Below are 20,087 nucleotides of genomic sequence, written 5' to 3'. Positions count from 1 at the left end.
ATGTAATCGATCCTGCTGTAGGAGTTATGTGGGTGAGAGTAGAAGGTGTAATCCCTGGTATCTGGGTGCTGGAGTCTCTTGGGGTCCCTGAGTTGGAGCTTGGCGCATAGATTCTTCAGGGTATTCTGCCCCTGAGAGCAGTGGCTCATTCTTTGCGGGTGCCTGTCTGTGGCACGGTCTAGTACTTGGTTGAGATCGCCAGCTACAACCAGGAGGTCATCTTGGGGGAGCTTGCTCAGTCTGCTCTCAACATCTACCCAAAATGCATTGTCCTCTGTGTTGGGCCCATAAATATTGGCAATGTGGATCGTCTCCTCCCTCCGTTTGAGGCTGGTTATTAGGACTCTCCCTTCCTCGTCGGCGTAGCTCTCATGTAATGCTAGTCTGGCCTTCTTGTTTATCAGTGTAATTACTCCTCTCTTTCTGTGTACTGCTGGCGAGCAAAGCGATTGCCCTATCCAGTTAGCCCTCAGCCGATGTGCATCCTCTGCTGACAGTTAAGTTTCTTGGAGCACGCACACATTGCTCTTTAGTTTGGTTAGGTACTCTATCACTTTCCTTCTCTTAACCGGGTGGTTGAGCCCTTTAACATTGAATGAGACTACTTTGATGTTTGAAAGTAGTTGGTTTTGCGTCGTTTGTGTCATTCCTTAACATGAGTATCGCTCGCTAGTGAGGTGCTCTTGTGCGAGTCTAGCTGCCCTGTATATGGCCCCAGATCACCCTTTACTGTTGCTTCCCTATGGTGCTTGCTTGTTTGTGTTGGATGGCAAGTAGTAGTTTGCCTCTGTCCGTGATGAAGAAGGGGAAGATAGAGCGAGAGATGGAAAAGGGAAAGAAGGAAAGCATAGAAAACAAGAAAAACTGTACTTGGACACCCCCACTTACCCCCCCGGCCCCCCTCCCTCCCCTCCCCCCACTCCCAAATGATTGCAATACGAGCATGCAACAGCAAAGCCCCCCCCCCCCCAGGGTTTGTGGTGAGCTAAGTCCAAGCCTTCTTTAAAGGTGTCGCTTCTATGGTTCAGGTTGTGGCTGTTAGAGGTTTCCCCCCTGTCCCAGTGTCCCCTCACGGCATTTAACATCGGGGAGCTCACTTAAACATAGAGGATATGATCCTGCTGCGCAATCGTTTCCTCTGGCCGCGGACCGGCGCGGTGCGTATGTATGATTGAGATATTTGTTGTATCTTGAGGTAGTTCAGTTAGTTTAGTCTGTACATATACCATACGCTGGGAAGCCTTATAGCTGCCATTTAGTGAAGCATCAAAATCCAGGTTTGATGGTCTCCTGTCGAAAGTCTCAGTTGTCCTCAGCACCTCCAGCTCCCGTGTTGTTTGACGATGCTCTCCTTTTTGCCGCTCCTGGGCTTTGGGCCTCCATATCTTCTGGTGCTGGGCCCTGGAGGTACCTTCTCAATTCGCTAGGCTCATCGAAAACCAGTGTTCGCCATTTGTCTGTGATTCTCAGTCATGCTGGCCCGCAAAGCTGAAGGTGATGTTATAATAATAATAATAATAATAATAATAATAAGCATTTATTAAGCGCCTGGGTGCACAAGACTGTGTGTCCCCGCGCTGACTGCAAATGCAAACCCATCAAAGAGCAAGAACCCAGGGAGCTGAGGTTTAGTATCTGGGAAATAAGTGAGTTTTAAGTTTAGCTCTGAAACTCACTTCAGATGGCTCCATCCGCAGGTGGATAGGTAGAGCATTCCAGAATTTGCTGGCCAGGTAGCGGAAGGATTTTCCGCCCATCTTAGCTTTTATGATGCGGGGGATTTTAAATAGCATCCTGCCCGACGATCTTAGGTCTCTGATCGGCCTATGGATGGTAATAAGATCTCTCAGATAGCCAGGGCCTTTGTTTTGAGCAATGCGGTGTGCATAGCAAAGAGTCTTGAATATTATTCTCTCTTTGATAGGGAGCCAGTGAAGCTTGGCAAGCGCATGTTTAGTAGATGATCTTCGAGGGAGACCAAGCACCAGTTGTGCTGCTGAGTTCTGAATGCATTGTAGCTGGTGCAGCCCCTTTTGATTTACACTGAGTAGGAGAACGTTGCCATAGTCCAAATGAGGGGATATTAATGCATGGACAATGGTTTTTCTCGCTTCGGTCGGCAGAAGATCAAGTACTTTACGGAGTACCTTTAAGGTGCCATAGCATTTGCTTGTAACTTTGTTCACTTGAGCTTTGCCAGAGAGGTCGGCATCAAGCATGACTCCGAGGTTTTTCACTGTCTCCACAGGCAGCGGTAGTTCTCCTAGTTCGCTCGGCCACCAAGCTTGTGACCAAACAGAGGCATTTTTACCTACTATCAATACCTCAGTTTTATCTCCGTTTAAACGGAGACAGTTGGTGTTCATCCATGTCGCTATTGATAGCATACAGTTAGAGAAGTTGGCAGCTGAGTCTCTATTGTCTGGCGTTATTTTGAACACCAACTGGGTGTCGTCGGCATAACTGACAATGCCCACCCCAAATTCCTCCGCAATGTGTGCCAGGGGCTCCATGTATATGTTGAATAGAGTAGGGCTCAAGCTAGAGCCCTGTGGAACCCCATGGCTCACATAGCGAGGAGATGACTTAAAGGGTGGGCAGTGAAGTTTGAAAGTTCTGTCAGTGAGGTAAGACTGGAACCAGGTGAGAGCTGGGCCTTTTACTCCCATGTCTGAGAGCCGAGACAGCAGCGTTGAGTGCAGCACGGTATCAAACGCTGCACTCAAGTCCAGTAGGACCAACGCTGCTGTCTCTCCCTCATCCACTATCTTCCGAATCTGTTCGGTAGAATATAGAACCGCTGATTCGGTTGAATGTCCCGATCGGAACCCTGACTGAGAAGGGTGGAGGAGCGATTCCTTCTCTAAGAACTCCAAAAGTTGAAGATTGGCCACTTTTTCTATGATTTTGGCACAGAAAGGGCGAAGCGAAATTGGCCTTAAGTTTTGAAGTTGAGTAATGGGAATGTTAGGTTTCTTTTTCAATGGTATTACCTGGGCGGATTTCCAGTTTTTCGGGACATGACCTTCCTGGAATGATAGAGTAATCATGTTGCGTATTTGATCCAATAGTAGGTTTTCCATGACTGCTTTATACTGTTCTGGTGGACAAGCGTCCATGGGGGAGCCTGAGCAAATGCTATTTATGATTTTCATTAGTTCCTGTTTATTGGGGGTCCTGAAGTTGGTAAAAAGAGATTTGTGGGAGAGGGAATCTGGGTTATCTACCTTGTTTTTATCTGTCCTGGTACTGCTAGAGAAGGTGGCATGGATTTTTTCTACTTTCTCCACGAAGAAATCAGCTATCTGGTCGCATATCTCCGTGGAGTAGGTATCTTTGGTATCTAAGCAAGAGGAGATAGTGATTTCTCTGTAGATGCCAAATAGTTCCTTTGTAGGATTTTTAGATTCTACAATTCTGTTTTTGTAGTAGAGAGTTTTCTCCAGTCTTACCAGTTTTTGGTATTTTTAGGTTTCGACCTTGGTGGGGGCACTGCGAAGCAGTGCCCCTCCCAGTCGAAAGCTATTGTTCACTATATGGGGGACTTGAACTCGCCCCTTCTTCCATTGGCTAGCTCCATAAATGGAGGCTAGCCATTGGAAGAGATTGGCCGTCAATCACGTTTTCCAGTGAAAACGCGATTCGGGGGCGTTTCTCTGGCTTTTTTAAGCCCCGCCCCTTTGTCCCGGGCCGCGCTGTGATTGGCTGCCGGCCCGGGACACCCCGTGACGTCATTCCCCGGGCCGCGCTGTGATTGGCTGCCGGCCCGGGACCTGACTTGTTTTCATTCCCTCACCACACTGCCTGGTATTACACTTGCTCACGTGGTGCAGAGAATAATATTACAGCAGTGTCACCAACTTAAACACAACCATGTCCCTCGACTTAACATGGTACTCTAATCGTGGCACTCCCTTAGGCTAAGGAGGAACTAAGTGCCACTCAATTTCCCCCGATACCTGGAACACAGTCAGAGTCAGACACATACACCTCGTAGGGGAAAGATCCCTGCACACTTCTAACAAATTGGTGCACCTAGAACCACTTCTTATCTCATCAGATCCATTTTTACGAAACATCTTTTGTAGCATATCTTGATAATCTATGACCTCGAAAATCACAAGCACATCTGCCATAGGCACCACCTCTTTGTAAACCTTACCCTTCACGGACTACCCCAAAGACCACAGCAGCTACGCTCATACGCCAGTAGGACACCCACACTCACTTGAGGTGGTCCAGAGAGTGGATACTGCGGGACGAGCGCCCAGGGCCGCCGCCTGCGCCCCAACTCCGTGACCTTCCGACACATTTCGGACACCTCCGGATCCGGTTACTGCATGCCCCGGGACAGGAAAAAGAGCAGGCCAGCGCTGCTCTGTGAGGTGACTTGTCTTTTCCTGCAACAGCGACACGGGGCAGGAGCGTCCATAGGAAAGCCTAAGCCAAACACTGCCTGAACTACAAATCCCGGCATGCATTGTACCTAGACCTGCGCAACAGAAACCTTGTCGCTAAGTACAACAGTGTCTGCACCGGCCGTCACACAACATTTTCGGCCATCTTGGAACTGACTTTAACTCGACTATGTCCTTCTTCTCTATCAATTTTGACGTTGAGAGAGAAGAGTGATACGATATGGAGAAGAGCTCTGACCTGAAATCATGTGTGGCGGACATTTTGATAATGGAACCATAATTCACAGAAGCAGTAAGTCAGGGTAATATAATCTAATATTACAGTAAACCAGTTCAATTTGTATCCATATTATAGGATTACCTTGCCTTAATTTGTAATACTAAGTTATATAATAACGTGACAAAAATAATTAGCAAATAATTTTGCCAGAACGTTTCCCTGTATGACAAATGTACCTATTTACAATGCTTCTCTTGTTCTTACCCTAGATTTTTTTATTGTTTTATTTGGGGCCATACTCTCTTTTATAGAGCGTTAGATCGTATACCTTTGTAATATGGCAGTTCCATACATGTAGCCATCCTTTGCATTTGCGTCCAATTCGGTGCAAGTAAGGCCCGCCCCCAATTTTCTCCTGCAGACTGCTTAGACTGGTCTCCGCAGAGTCAGAAACTGCGGACCTGGGGTAGCTGTTAAAGCAGGGTGCTTAGAAGACATGCGAGGAGGTAGCGGGCTCCGCTGTGACCAAGGTATGTACAGTGACCCAACTGCCACACAGCACTGCAGAAATTGTCGGAGTGCCACCTCTGCCTGGAAAGTGGTGTTGAAGAACCCACGATTTGCAAACCCTAATAGGCAACATGATGTGCGAACAGTAATCATATACAGTTTAAAGATAAGACGCCCTTTTGGTTGAGGGGCCAAGCCTAAATGTGCTCCTAGGCAACTAAATCATGATGCGGTAACTGGATTTGCAGGTTAGGTGTGGGGCGATCACGTTACCAGCTTCTGACCTGCATCGAACAGAGCTGGATTATACTTAATTAGTCACAAAAAGGCTGCATTATACAATATTCTACATAGTTAAGACATATACTTCAGTGCGCCTAACAATTTTGATGGGATTCTAATAGTAGTAAGATAACTTAAGATAGTTCTTGGAGAGTTGTGTTTCGTCCAGTCACTGTTTTGACTCCCAAAGTACCATAAAAGATTACTGCGAGTGCTGTAAACCACATCCTGTAACATGAAGATCATAGATTTGTATTTTATGTAGATAGGTAAGAGGGCTACTGATTTTGACACTCCGATCATTTTGTTATTTCTGGTTTATACGTTTAAATTGTTCTAATATAGCACAGTGATCTATTTACTGACATCACTGAGCTGCATGCAAACTGTAAGTCATGGGTTTAGGTCCTTTATTGTATTCTTTTTCAATCTGTTGTTATTTTAAATTAGCAAATAAGGGAAGTAATAAGGTATTTTTCATACAGACAAAGACAATCACTGTGTTACATTTTATATCCTGACTTTGTGTTTCTCCCAACCATTCACTTTTAACATATAATGTCTACAAGTAAAAACGATCTGTGATTCCTTTATCTTTAAACCCTCATTGTCATATGTTACATTTCCTGGGCATTGATTTACAAACATATGATTTATTGCACCCCTGTGTTTGATGAACAGCCCTTTAACACCTTACACTGGGATTAGTAGCGCTATAAAATTATTACATATAACAAATAGGTGTCTTTTAAATCATTACTGTGTAGTTATTCATTCACACAGATAAATCGTGCATGCACATCTCTTACACAGTGTGTTGAACAAAGTCAAAAAGCTGCCTCCGAGTCATACTTTCTCTAAAGTGCTTGTGAAGTGATAAACGGTGTGCCTTTGTTTCTTGGCATCTAGGTGTTATGCTCCAGATGGCTCCTAGCCAAAATTATAGTTGATCAAAAGAAGGGATGATGAACTTTTAAAACTGACCTTTCTTTTAGGCCCGGTTGGAAGTAAATTAAGAAAAAAAAACCTTGTTGCCTGCAGGTTGCTGCTCCGAACAGAATGCAGACATTGTGAGGGCACTGGTGAATTATGTCCCCATGTCTCAAAAAGACACCAGGACGAATTCAGCATGTTTTTTTCAGAAATAGCTGCCAGAACATGATCCAGCTGGATCCCCCAACTTTCCAGCAGTGCCTTCCAAATAATGAAGGGGCTTGTGTCTTTGTTGCTCTTCAACTAGTCATGGTTGTTATTAGGTCTTGCCATAGACACACAATCATTTTTAGGTCTCGACTGGCGTACACTGCGCAGCAGTGTCGCGCAGCTCGAGAAATTTTGTTTTTCAGTACTGGGGTTGAACCCGCCTCTCTCTTCCATTGGCTAGCTCCATAAATGGAGGCTAGCCATCGGAAGAGAATGATGTCAATCAGGCTTGGAGCAGATTCGTGGGCGTTTCTGTCTTTTTTTAAAAGCCCCGCCCCTTTTTGCCGTCATGTAGAGGTGGGCCATTGTGGGTGTTTCCTTTTTTTTTTCTTCCCAGGGCTGTTTTTTCGTCAGTCTGTGCCAGCTCCGCCGCTCGCTCGCAGTCCCCTCCCTGTGCTCCCACGGGGGGCGGCTCTGACAACGCTTGTTTATTTAAACTTGTTCGGTTGTGACTCAACATTTTTCATCTATATTAACACTACTAGTTCTTTGTAGAACCTCTTTATTACTTCCTAACAGATCGCCAACATTCTGTTAACAATTATCTTCGTACCGCCGCTTGCTCGCAGTCTCCTCCCTGTGCTCCCACGGGGGGGGGGGGCCGCTCGGACAACGCTTGTTTATTTAAACTTGTTCAGTTGTGACTCAACATTTTTCATCTATATTAACACTACTAATTATTTGTAGAATTATTACTTCCTAACAGATCGCCAACATTCTGTTAACAATTAGCTTCGTACCGCCACTTTTTAGCACAATTCCCACTAATAATGAACTCTTGGGACAATATTCTCATTACAGCTCCAATGTTAGACCTCGGCGTTATAATTTCATGTTTACTAACATTTGATCGGCTTTCTATACTGTTTCAAAATGGCGGCCTCGCTTTGGCTCCACTGCCACCCACACGAGCTGGTCGTCTTGGTGTGGTCCTCTTTTTATATCCATTACGTGCGGACGCTTTGGTGAACAAACGCAATGTCGGCTCACCTTTTTCCATTTAAACCGGCATTCGGTTTACCACTGTTTCTCCGGTCGCGTTATCATACGGACCAATTTGCTCGTCTTCAGGTAATCCCATAGCGATAATGTTTGCTCCTTGAGCCTGTCAAGCAGCTGGTTAGTAGATTATCAACTTTACCACAGCCATGTATATCTTTCTAGCCCTCAGATATTCTGTGGCTTTGCTCTCCCTACGCAACTATACAACATGCTTACATTGACGCCAGTCCTTCACTCAAGATTGGTATTGCATCTTTTTCTTGTTAATACGTTTCAGCGCTCCTCCGTGTTTCTGTTCTTACCCGTGATACTATCTATGTTCCATTCATGCACAAGGAAGGCCGCTTTGCTGTACTGTCCGTGCACGTCGGTCTTTGCTGCCTGCGGCTGCACCTCCTGTCTCCTGAAGTGGTGACGGAGGCGCCCTACAGGGGGGGCTCAGGATCTGCCCCTGGGGGTGGCATTATTCTCCTACCGGAGACTTGGCACCAGTGGTGGCAGTTGACAATTGAAAGTGGTGGGACGCTCTGTGTGTGTGTGTGTGTGTGTGTGTGGTGCTCTGTGTGTGTGGTGCTCTGTGTGTGTGTGTGGTGCTCTGTGTGTGTGTGTGTGGGGGCTCTGTGTGTGGGGCTCTGTGTGGATGGGGCTCTGTGTGTGGGTGCAAATACAATAGGTCTCACATTTGCAAGAGATTAGGCTTTTGACATTATAAATGGCAATGCCTTTTATTTATCTGTTTTCAAAACCAACACATAAATAAAAATGTTGTCATTTACAATGCCAATAGCTCTAACTTTGGAAAGGGCGAGACCGTTGCATTGTAAATGCTTGTTTCAACTTGCTTCTGAAATTTTCTTTGAGTTCTGGAGTGTAGTTTTTCCTCCACTTTCGTTCTATGGATTTGCATAGGGCTTTCGCATTTTTAAGTTTTTCAGAAAACCAGGGGGCATTTTTTGTTTGTCGAGCTGGAGGTTTGGTAGTCCATGGAGCAATATTGTCTAACGCTTTAGTTATCCATGCTTCGAAATTATCCCTTATCTCCTGTATGGAATTTCCAGTTGGAGGGGGATGTTCGGTGAGTTCTTGTAACAGCAGATCAGGGGTGCATTTTTTAAAATTACGGCGTCTATAGGGAGGCATTTTAGCATAAGTATTGGTGATACATTTTTTGACTATCTCAAATGGTACCATCCTATGGTCAGACCATATTAGTGGGATAGGAGGAGAAATATTTACGCCTTCCCCATTAGTGAATATGGGGGTCTAATAGATGCCCTTGTTGATGAGTGGGTATGGTGGAGAGAAGTCTAAGATCCACAGCGTTGAGGGCGTTCAGTATGAGTAGAGCATCCCTGGAGTGGGTATCCTCTAGATGGATATTGAGGTCGCCAAGTATGATGACATTTTTGTGTCTAATGGCCAACTGGGTAGCCAGTTCAATAAGTTGGCTACAGGAGGATAGCGTTGCTCCAGGGGGTCTATAGATAAGTAAGCCCATGATTGTGTTGGTGGCATCAAGTTTTATGGTGAATCTGCCACACTCACTGTCCGCAATTTTTAGTTCATTTAATGTGCAGTCTAATTCTTGTTTACATATCATTGCCAGACCTCCCCCCCGTTGCCTCTGGCGGTCGATTCTCAGAAGGCAATAGTTATTCGGTATGGCCTCTAAGATCTCTGGAGAGGAAGTTTCCTCTAGCCATGTTTCCGTAAGAAACAAGGTGTCCAGATCTTCATTGAGCAACAAGTCATAGATTTCAGTTTTGTGCTTAGGCAAGGATCTGCAGTTCAGTAATGCCATCTTGAGGTTCAACTTGTTATTCGTAGTAATTGTGGTTTTCGGAAAAGGTTGATGGCATGTGTTGCATTGTGAGGGTAAGTACACCGGGTCTATAGAGTGCAGGCAGCAGTAGGATAGTGGCTTACCAAGTTTCAACAAGTCGGCTGTTGAATAATGACGGCGAGGAGTCTTGTTAGTGTGTGCATCTGCAGGTGGGAGAAAGCCAGGTGTATGGAGTCCAGCCCCGTGCCCCGTTCGATCGCGGACGGGCGCAGACGGGCTGGACTCTGGCTTGACTCCGGCGCGCGATCGGCGCGCCCGCAATGCGCGTCCGCTGCGCGGAGCCATGAACGTATGTTTTTATAACGTCGTCCGAGCGACGTTCCTAGCGAGCCCACACTAAGATGGCCGCTGTTGTTGTCACCCAGTCCCCAGAGATGACGGTCCTTCAATCGGTCCCACCCCCAGAGAGAGTCCGAGCAAGTAGGCTGCTCTTGACTGTTAAACACAAGAATCACCAGGTACGATACACTTTTGTTCCTAAGTGGTTGTTGGTGTAGTAAGAGACAGTTTATAAATTTTACAAGTGCTAGCGTGGAGAAATCGCAACTATTATATCAGCGCGAAGGGAGGGGAAAGGACACACAGGAAAATTCAGCAAATCGGCAATTTTTAAAATCAGCAAGGTTAAAAGCGCATAACCTCCCGGCTCAAGCCTCAGGAGGGAAAGCAAGCAGTCTGAACGAGTGTGAAAATGCCCTGTTTTTATAACGTCGTCCGAGCGACGTTCCTAGCGAGCCCACACTAAGATGGCCGCTGTTGTTGTCACCCAGTCCCCAGAGATGACGGTCCTTCAATCGGTCCCTCCCCCAGAGAGAGTCCGAGCAAGTAGGCTGCTCTTGACTGTTAAACACAAGAATCACCAGGTACGATACACTTTTGTTCCTAAGTGGTTGTTGGTGTAGTAAGAGACAGTTTATACATTTTACAAGTGCTAGCGTGGAGAAATCGCAACTATTATATCAGCGCAAAGGGAGGGGAAAGGACACACAGGAAAATTCGGCAAATCGGCAATTTTTAAAATCAGCAAGGTTAAAAGCGCATAACCTCCCGGCTCAAGCCTCAGGAGGGAAAGCAAGCAGTCTGCACGAGTGTGGAAATGCCCTGTTTTTATAACGTCGTCCGAGCGACGTTCCTAGCGAGCCCACACTAAGATGGCCGCTGTTGTTGTCACCCAGTCCCCAGAGATGACGGTCCTTCAATCGGTCCCACCCCCAGAGAGAGTCCGAGCAAGTAGGCTGCTCTTGACTGTTAAACACAAGAATCACCAGGTACGATACACTTTTGTTCCTAAGTGGTTGTTGGTGTAGTAAGAGACAGTTTATAAATTTTACAAGTGCTAGCGTGGAGAAATCGCAACTATTATATCAGCGCGAAGGGAGGGGAAAGGACACACAGGAAAATTCGGCAAATCGGCAATTTTTTAAAACAGCAAGGTTAAAAGCGCATAACCTCCCGGCTCAAGCCTCAGGAGGGAAAGCAAGCAATCTGCACGAGTGTGGAAATGCCCTGTTTTTATAACGTCGTCCGAGCGACGTTCCTAGCGAGCCCACACTAAGATGGCCGCTGTTGTTGTCACCCAGTCCCCAGAGATGACGGTCCTTCAATCGGTCCCACCCCCAGAGAGAGTCCGAGTAAGTAGGCTGCTCTTGACTGTTAAACACAAGAATCACCAGGTACGATACACTTTTGTTCCTAAGTGGTTGTTGGTGTAGTAAGAGACAGTTTATAAATTTTACAAGTGCTAGCGTGGAGAAATTGCAACTATTATATCAGCGCGAAGGGAGGGGAAAGGACACACAGGAAAATTCGGCAAATCTGCAATTTTTAAAATCAGCAAGGTTAAAAGCGCATAACCTCCCGGCTCAAGCCTCAGGAGGGAAAGCAAGCAGTCTCTTTCCGCATTCTTACCCTTAGCGCTAGGAATCCCTTCCTAGTCTCCACTGTTTGCCTTGAGAAGTCTTGCATAATTATTATTTTGTTGCCGTTCCATTTTAGGTTCGGGTTTTTCCGTGCTACTGCAAAGATCGCCTCAGTTTGGTTTAATCTTAGGGGCTTGCAGATGATTGGCCGTGGGCCGCGACCTTGTGGCGGTTTAACTGCTGGCACTCTGTACGCCTTGTCTACTTCAAATTGTCTGTCAAATTTGATTCCTGTTAGTAGTGGTATTAGTGTCTTCTTCCCCTTCGGGAATCCCAAGCAGTCTTATGTTCCCTCTTCTGCTGCGGTCGTCCTGATCAGTTAGCGGTTTCTGGAGGGTGCTGGAGACATTGGCGATGGATTGCAGGGACTTTTTAGATTGGGCATTATCATCCTCTATGTCGCTGATTCGCTTCTCCTCAGCGTCTATCCTGCTATTCGTTTTGTGCTGATCCGCCCTCGTGGCTGCCAGCTCTAATTGCATGTTGTCAATTGTCTGTTTAGTTGATTTGGCCAGGTCGTTACATTCGTGTGAAGGGTTGGTCCCTACATCGGGGGTACAACGGAGCGCTGTGGACTCTTACCCCTCCGGAACTACTCCTCTCTCTGTCTTCCCACAGGCTCCACCGATAACCCCGAATCAGGACGGATTGGAAACGTCTCTCCATGACCCCGGAAGTTGGGTCGCTAGCGAAGGACCGGAAGTGAACTCACCTAACCCCGGAAGTCCTTCAACCGGATACAGGCAGGAGAGTAGAAAAGCTGACGACCCAAACGACTCGGGGTTCCCAACAGCGAGCTCGTGGCAGGAGTTAGCAGACCTCGGAGAACCAGCAGCAGAAGGACCGAAGGACCGGAAAGAAGAAGCAGACGAGGAAGACGTCTGGTGTGAGGACTGGTGGCGTCCTCAGGAGGTGGCTGGAGAGCGGCCGTAACTCACAGGAGAGTTACGGCGGGGCATGTGAGTACCTCGTTACCATTTTCCCCTATTTCCACTGGTAGATGTGTACATAGTGTAAATAGCGCTCTGAACCACTTTCACTGTATAAACGTGCACCGACACTGTATAGAACTACGCACTATTTCCCGTCCAATTCACGCCTGTGCTCACCCCTACCCACCTTTACCTCTTCCCGCAACCCAAACCCCGTCACGTCCTAACCCAAACCTTCCACACACGACCCAGGTGTTGGTGATAGAACTGAGAGAAGTTTTGTTACCTCTGAACTAACCGCCCTGTTTTCGTTCTCTTTTCCTCCGAGGGACGCACCGCTCCTACACGACGGAAAGACGACCACAGCACAGCAGCAAACATCCCCACGGAACCCTCCCGGATACCTCACCTCTACACCCCACCTGGACCTTTCCATCCCGTGACCTGTGTTTCATTTCTGTGAACAATAAAGTTTTCGCTAATCATAGCGCACTTCATACGGCCTCCACGCCTGTTATTCCGGCCCGCCCTTGATCCCGCTCCACAGGTGGTGTCAGAAGTGGGATCGCCCGGAAGCATGGAGGCCGCGGTCAAACAACTAGCGGAAGGCCAGGAACACCTAGGAAAATTGATGGAACAATTCCTGAAAACCGCAGAAGACGACCGAGGACAACTGTACGATGTCCTAAAAGGTCAGGGCACCGCTCAGGATAAGACCCTTTAAAAACTTGCGACAGTCATGGGGCAACAAAAACCGCTGGCCTCTCTTCCTTCTGTTGTACTGCAGAAATACGTAGCTGGAGAAGACCCAGACTTCTTCTTCACAAACTTTGAACGCTTGGCTCAGGCCGCTGCATGGCCCGCCGACCGGTGGGGTCATTACCTTGGTCCCGTGCTAACCGGGGAATTACAAGCAGCGTATCAACAGGCAAACATCCAGGGTGCGACACCATACGAGGATATCAAGACTTGTATACTAGAACGGCTCGGAATTGACGATGAGACGTATAGACTTCGTCTTCGTCAAGCTAAGGAGGGCCCACAAGAGAATCCCCGGGCGTTGTCCTTCCGAATAAAAGATTTGGCTAACCGTTGGCTAAAACCAGCCACGTCCAGTAAAGACGAGATAATGGCCAAAATGTATTTGGAACAATTTCTTACCTCATTACACCCTGCCACACAAAAGTGGGTGCGACAACACGCACGACTTACTCTTGACACTGCAGTCGAAATTGCTAGTGCGTACAACCGAGCACAAGACTCTCAACGAGCAAAAGAAGAACATCCTGCACGGCCGAGCCATGGCAATCATGTACGGCCATCAAGACCTCCACCTGTGCTTCGTAAACCGGAGACGATACCTCCAATGCCGTATCCCGTGATGCCGAGAGCGCCACCTCCCGGTCCACAGTGCTATCATTGTGGAGGGTACGGACATATCGCTCGTATATGCCCCCAAAAAGAAGAGCCGATGGAAATAGGTGTAGCTAAAAACTATGTGTGTTTCAGTGCTGACTCCGCTCCCCCCCCCTTTCATTGTCCTGTACAAATCAATGGACACAAAATGATGGCGCTTGCTGATACAGGCTGCAGACATAGCGTATTAAGACCCCAAGATCTCCCTCACTCTCCGGAACCGCTGACAGGAACTGTAGCCATCAAGTGTGTCCACGGAGACACGAAATGTTATCCAACGGCCAAAGTATATGTACAACACCCCAGTAGTAGTGGTAGCTCTTTGACTGTTGGGCTGGTTCCGAATCTTCCTGAAGAAGCTATATTAGGCAGTGATTATAGTGGTCTGCCTCACCTACTACAGGATACCACAGATTCCCTAAAGAAGTGGTGGGCTGAAGCACCTTTTTCAGGAGTCTCCCCTGCGATCGAACAGTCAGGAAAACCTTTGAAGTCCAAAACACAAAAGAAAAAAGAGAGAATGGAATATTCCTTGGCTTGTCCTGCACAACCGGAAACCCACCCCTGGGAGACCGACAGAGAATTTCGAGCCGCTCAACAGGAAGATCCGGTTCTCCAAGATGCATGGGGTCGGGCTCTTCCCAACGAGGATCCATTACAAGTAGGTCCTTATTTTTTCGTAAAAAATGGACTCCTGTATAGAAAAGGGGGACCTCAGAAAAACGCCCAGTTAATCATTCCAGGACTATTTAAGGAGAAAGTACTCTTTTTGGCCCATAGTCATTTACTGGGAGGGCACTTCAGTGACGAGAAGACGGGGGAAGCTATTCTAGAGAAGTTTTATTGGCCCGGAGTGTATGCCGAAATTAAACGGTACTGAAGGGAATGCCCGGTATGCCAAAAGACTAGTCGGTATCGACCCCCAAGAGTTCCCCTCCAACCTTTACCACTGATTGATGTTCCTTTTTCTAGAGTAGGAATGGATCTTATAGGTCCCCTCTTACCATCCCGAAGTGGGTGCAGATACGCTCTAGTACTAGTGGACTACGCCACTCGCTTTCCCGAAGCAGTTCCTCTCAGACAGCCAACAACACAGAACATAGCCAAAGCTCTTATTGCTATCTTTTCTAGAGTGGGTTTTCCCCGAGAGATTTTAACCGACCAGGGCACTCCCTTTGTTTCCTCACTAATGCGTCAGGTCTGTTCTACCTTGGGAATCAAGCAGATAAGAACTTCGGCTTACCATCCCCAAACCGACGGTTTAGTCGAGCGTTATAATGCCACCTTAAAAACCACTCTGAAAAAACTGTTGGGCCTAGAGAGTAAACGCTGGGAGGAAATGCTGCCCCTTGCTCTTTTTGCCATTCGCTGTAAAGTACAAAGTAGTACCGGCTACTCCCCATATGAATTACTGTATGGCAGGGCGCCCCGAACCCTATTGGATATGGCTCGTGAAGCTTGGGAGGCCGAGCCGGATCGGACTCGCCCTCTTCCAGAGTACATTGAAAATTTAAAAACCCACTTAGGTGAGATCCGTGAAATTGTCAAACAGAATCTTGTAGCTGCACAGTCCACTCAGAAAACCCAGTACGACAAGGGAACCAAACCCAGAACATTTGTCCCCGGAGACCAGGTACTCCTACTAATTCCCTCTTCGGACCATAAGCTATTAGGTCAGTGGCAGGGTCCGTTTACGATACTGAGACAAGTGACTCCAGTCACTTACGAGGTGGAAACAGATGCCACTAGGGGAATCAATCAAATCTATCACATCAACCTCCTCAAGAAATGGGAGGGACCGCGCCCTGTTCTATCGGGTCACGAACCCTTCCTGTTTGAAGGTTGTTTCGACACCGGTTTGATGGAACGCCAAAAACAGGAACTTTGTCGTTCACTTGTACCCCTACAGTCAGTCTTTTCAACCCTGCCGGGGCATACCACTGTGGTGGAACACGCCATCCACACTGAGCCAGGGAAAACGGTAAGGCAACGACCGTACCGTATTCCGGAAGCCCGTCGGGCTGTAATCAAAGAAGAAACTAACCAAATGCTTAAAATGAATATCATTGAACCATCGAGTAGTAGCTGGAATTCGCCCATTGTTTTGGTCCCTAAACCCGATGGTTCTACACGATTTTGTATTGATTTCCGGGAGGTGAATAAGATCTCCGCCTTTGATTCCTATCCTCTTCCCCGTGTGGACGAGATGGTTGAACGAATAGGCAAAGCAAGGTACATTAACACTCTTGATCTCTGCAAAGGCTATCGGCAGATTCCGCTGAAAGCTGAGGACAAACACAAGACCGCCTTCTCCACCCCTGAAGGCTTGTTTCAGTTTAAAGTAATGCCCTTCGGCTTGCACGGGGCCCCGGCGACCTTTCAGAGGGCCATGAATCAAGTCCTACGCCCTCATGCTTCGTATGCGGGCGCTTATCTTGATGACATTGTCATTTATAGTGACACCTGGGAGCAACACCTGTCCCATTTATATTCAGTGGTCTCCTCTTTGGGCAAATATGGGTTTACCATTAACCCGGCTAAAACCACATTAGCAGCACAGAGTGTTAAATATCTTGGCTATTTGTTGGGTGAAGGACACATTCGGCCCCAAGAGAGCAAAGTCAAAACAATACAGGCGATACCATTCCCAAAAACACGAAAAGATCTCCGTGCCTTCTTGGGTATGTTGGGTTATTACAGGAGGTTTATTCCCAACTTTTCACAAGTAGCAGCTCCCCTCACAGATCTCCTCAAAAAGACTGCAAAAACAGAGGAAACCCTCCAACAACCATCTCCCGTACTTCAGCAAGCCTTCAATGTTCTAAAGAATGCCTTGACCTCTAAACCTGTGTTGATGAGCCCCGATTACAGTCAGCCTTTTATTTTGCAAACTGATGCATCGGATCAAGGTTTAGGGGCTGTTCTATCCCAAAAAGATTCGGAAGGTGCAGAGAAACCCATTCTGTATCTTAGCAGAAAACTGTTTCCCAGGGAAATCAACTACTCCGTTGTCGAAAAGGAAGCACTCGCTATCAAGTGGGCCGTGGAAAGCCTTCGCTACTACCTTGATGGTAGGGAATTCATTTTGTATACAGACCACGCTCCACTTGAATGGATGGCTCGCAATAGGGGACACAATGATCGAGTGCTTCGTTGGTTTCTTTCCCTCCAGCCTTTTCGTTTTCGAACATTGCACCGAAAAGGCCTAGAACAGGGCAACGCAGACTATTTGTCCCGATATCCGCCACCTACCAGCCCTACAAGAAACACTCCTAGGGGAAGGGAATGTGAAGGGTTGGTCCCTACATCGGGGGTACAACGGAGCGCTGTGGACTCTTACCCCTCCGGAACTACTCCTCTCTCTGTCTTCCCACAGGCTCCACCGATAACCCCGAATCAGGACGGATTGGAAACGTCTCTCCATGACCCCGGAAGTTGGGTCGCTAGCGAAGGACCGGAAGTGAACTCACCTAACCCCGGAAGTCCTTCAATCGGATACAGGCAGGAGAGTAGAAAAGCCGACGACCCAAACGACTCGGGGTTCCCAACAGCGAGCTTGTGGCAGGAGTTAGCAGACCTCGGAGAACCAGCAGCGGAAGGACCGAAGGACCGGAAAGAAGAAGCAGACGAGGAAGACGTCTGGTGTGAGGACTGGTGGCGTCCTCAGGAGGTGGCTGGAGAGCGGCCGTAACTCACAGGAGAGTTACGGCGGGGCATGTGAGTACCTCGTTACCATTTTCCCCTATTTCCACTGGTAGATGTGTACATAGTGTAAATAGCGCTCTGAACCACTTTCACTGTATAAACGTGCACCGACACTGTATAGAACTACGCACTATTTCCCGTCCAATTCACGCCTGTGCTCACCCCTACCCACCTTTACCTCTTCCCGCAACCCAAACCCCGTCACGTCCTAACCCAAACCTTCCACACACGACCCAGGTGTTGGTGATAGAACTGAGAGAAGTTTTGTTACCTCTGAACTAACCGCCCTGTTTTCGTTCTCTTTTCCTCCGAGGGACGCACCGCTCCTACACGACGGAAAGACGACCACAGCACAGCAGCAAACATCCCCACGGAACCCTCCCGGATACCTCACCTCTACACCCCACCTGGACCTTTCCATCCCGTGACCTGTGTTTCATTTCTGTGAACAATAAAGTTTTCGCTAATCATAGCGCACTTCATACGGCCTCCACGCCTGTTATTCCGGCCCGCCCTTAATCCCGCTCCACAATTCGTTAATTTTTTTGAGGATCATGTCCAGAGTTATCTCGTTCCTTTGCTTTAGTGGCGAGTCTGGTGGGTCCTTTTTGTATTTCTTAATCTCACTGGATAGTTTGCCCTCATGTCCTGCCATCGTTGCGAAGCCTCTTCTGGCTAGGTAGCTGTCTAGTCTGCCATCTTTCTGCTGTGTGGATAAGGGCTTGGTTGGGTCTCCTTTTGATTCTGTCTGTGACCTGACGGTCTAGTCTGTACCTGCTTGGCTCCCGGATGGACCTTGTCCTGGTCTTTGCTCCTGCCAGCTCAGCACTTGTGTCGCTACTCTCTGCTATGATGCCCTCTTGTCCTCTGGTAAGTGGGCACTTTGTGAGGTTTATCTGCCAGGCCTTTGCTGCTTCACCCTATGCATTTGTTGAGTTTCAGTGTCTGCTCGGGTGAGGTACCACGGCTTGTTGGTTTCCCCCTCTTACTAAGCCAGTACACAGGCTTTTAAGCTTGAATCCTGCTTGTGGGCGTGCTGGTTGTGCTCTTCCTCTGTTGCTACTTTTTGTCAGCACAGGCGGCCTTGAGGCGCTAGTGGCAGTATTTAGTTAATAAGCTGGTGCTGAGGTCGCTGCCTACAGTGCCTGGTATGTAGATCGTGCTATTTGGCAGGCTGGCGGCCTCCTCTGGCTTGCCTGCAGTGATCGTTTTCACCTGTATCGGTCACTTCTGTCGACGCAGCTTCGTTTGGCGGCGGAGCTTGTGGTTTCCCCAGTTCAGCTTGTGTCTCTGCTCGCGTCGGGGTTCTTGCCGCAAATAAGTCTTGGTTGCTTGTGGAGGCCTGGCTTGTTTATGGCCTGATTGGCTTTTGCCTCCTTTTGCTGCTGCTCTTATAGGGATGCTTTCAGCAAGCTTGGTGCCTTCCCCTCAAGAGGAGCTCTTCGGCACTAACAGGCACTAAAGATTTGCGGCGTGGTAGTGCTTGGCCTGGTTTATCTGGTCCTCTAGCCGCTGCCGCTGTCGTCTGCCGCGGTCTAGTTTAGGGGCAAGATGGCGGCTCCCATCGGTGCACCTTCAGCTTCGTTTTTGTTTTTTACTGCGCTGCGCCTGGTGTCCCCGCCGGTGACGGCTCCCCTCCGTTGGCCCTGAGAGCCCTGATCGCGCTTCTTGTGCTCCTCTTCTCTTCTACGGCACCAGTGGTCGCTCGGTGGTCCCCTGCCCCTTTCACGCCTGTTTGTCTGCGAGAGTGGGGTGTGGTTATGATAGAGAAAATGGCGGCCCCCATCAGCGCGCTTTCAGTTTTGGATCAGTTTCGTTCTTGCAAACCGCGTTGCTGCAGGCCGCCACCTCCCCTTTCACCCTTTTGGCACTTACTTGGCAGTTACTTGGTCGTTTATCATACTCAGTGGGTTTGTGTTTAGACTGCGCTTCTGCCAGCGTATCCGTGGCTCCAGAGTCTTTTACGCCCATCTCCTGGTTTTATGTGGGCGCCATTTTGCTGGGTTTTCGCCCGCTCTCCCTGAGATAAAATGCTGGCAAACTATTTCAATGTCTTTGCTGGTGTGGACACCGTGCTCTCAGCTTGTGCCCCAGATGTTCCGACAACCTTGTGTTCTCTTCAGGTTCTGGACGATGCTCGTTTCGCCGTTAAATTCGCCGTTGTTCCCCTCGGGGTTGCGGAGGTATCGGACCTAGGTGCCCGTCCTCATTGCCGTCCAAGCCACGCCCCCTGTAAATTACCTATCCTAATTACCCCCTCCCCCCACTATTTTTCTTAGTACTTGTGCCCTTCCTTTCTTCCGAATCACCTCTGTCAAAAGTGCTCACCCAATCTACTCCACTAACTCCTTTTAACCTGTGTCTCCTGCGCCTCCAGCAGTCTGTGTCCTTGTTTCTCCTGTCTCCCTACAGCTCATGCTTGTCACCTCTCCTGCCTCCCAGCTGATGCTAACCTTAGACTGGAGGAAACCTACCGCAAGGTGCTCCTTATTCTCTATCGCATTCTCTGATTGACTGATTCCAGAGATCTTCGCTGCTCTACCTTATCAACTTCCATTCACCACTAACCCGCTCGTTCGTCATTTCCCTGCCCTTCACCACGCATCATCATCCATCCATGTTCCTGTGACGTCATTG

This window comes from Lissotriton vulgaris, chromosome 9 (assembly GCF_964263255.1).
Source record: "Lissotriton vulgaris chromosome 9, aLisVul1.2, whole genome shotgun sequence".
Lineage (NCBI taxonomy): Eukaryota > Metazoa > Chordata > Amphibia > Caudata > Salamandridae > Lissotriton > Lissotriton vulgaris.
This window is presented reverse-complemented; position numbering follows the sequence as displayed.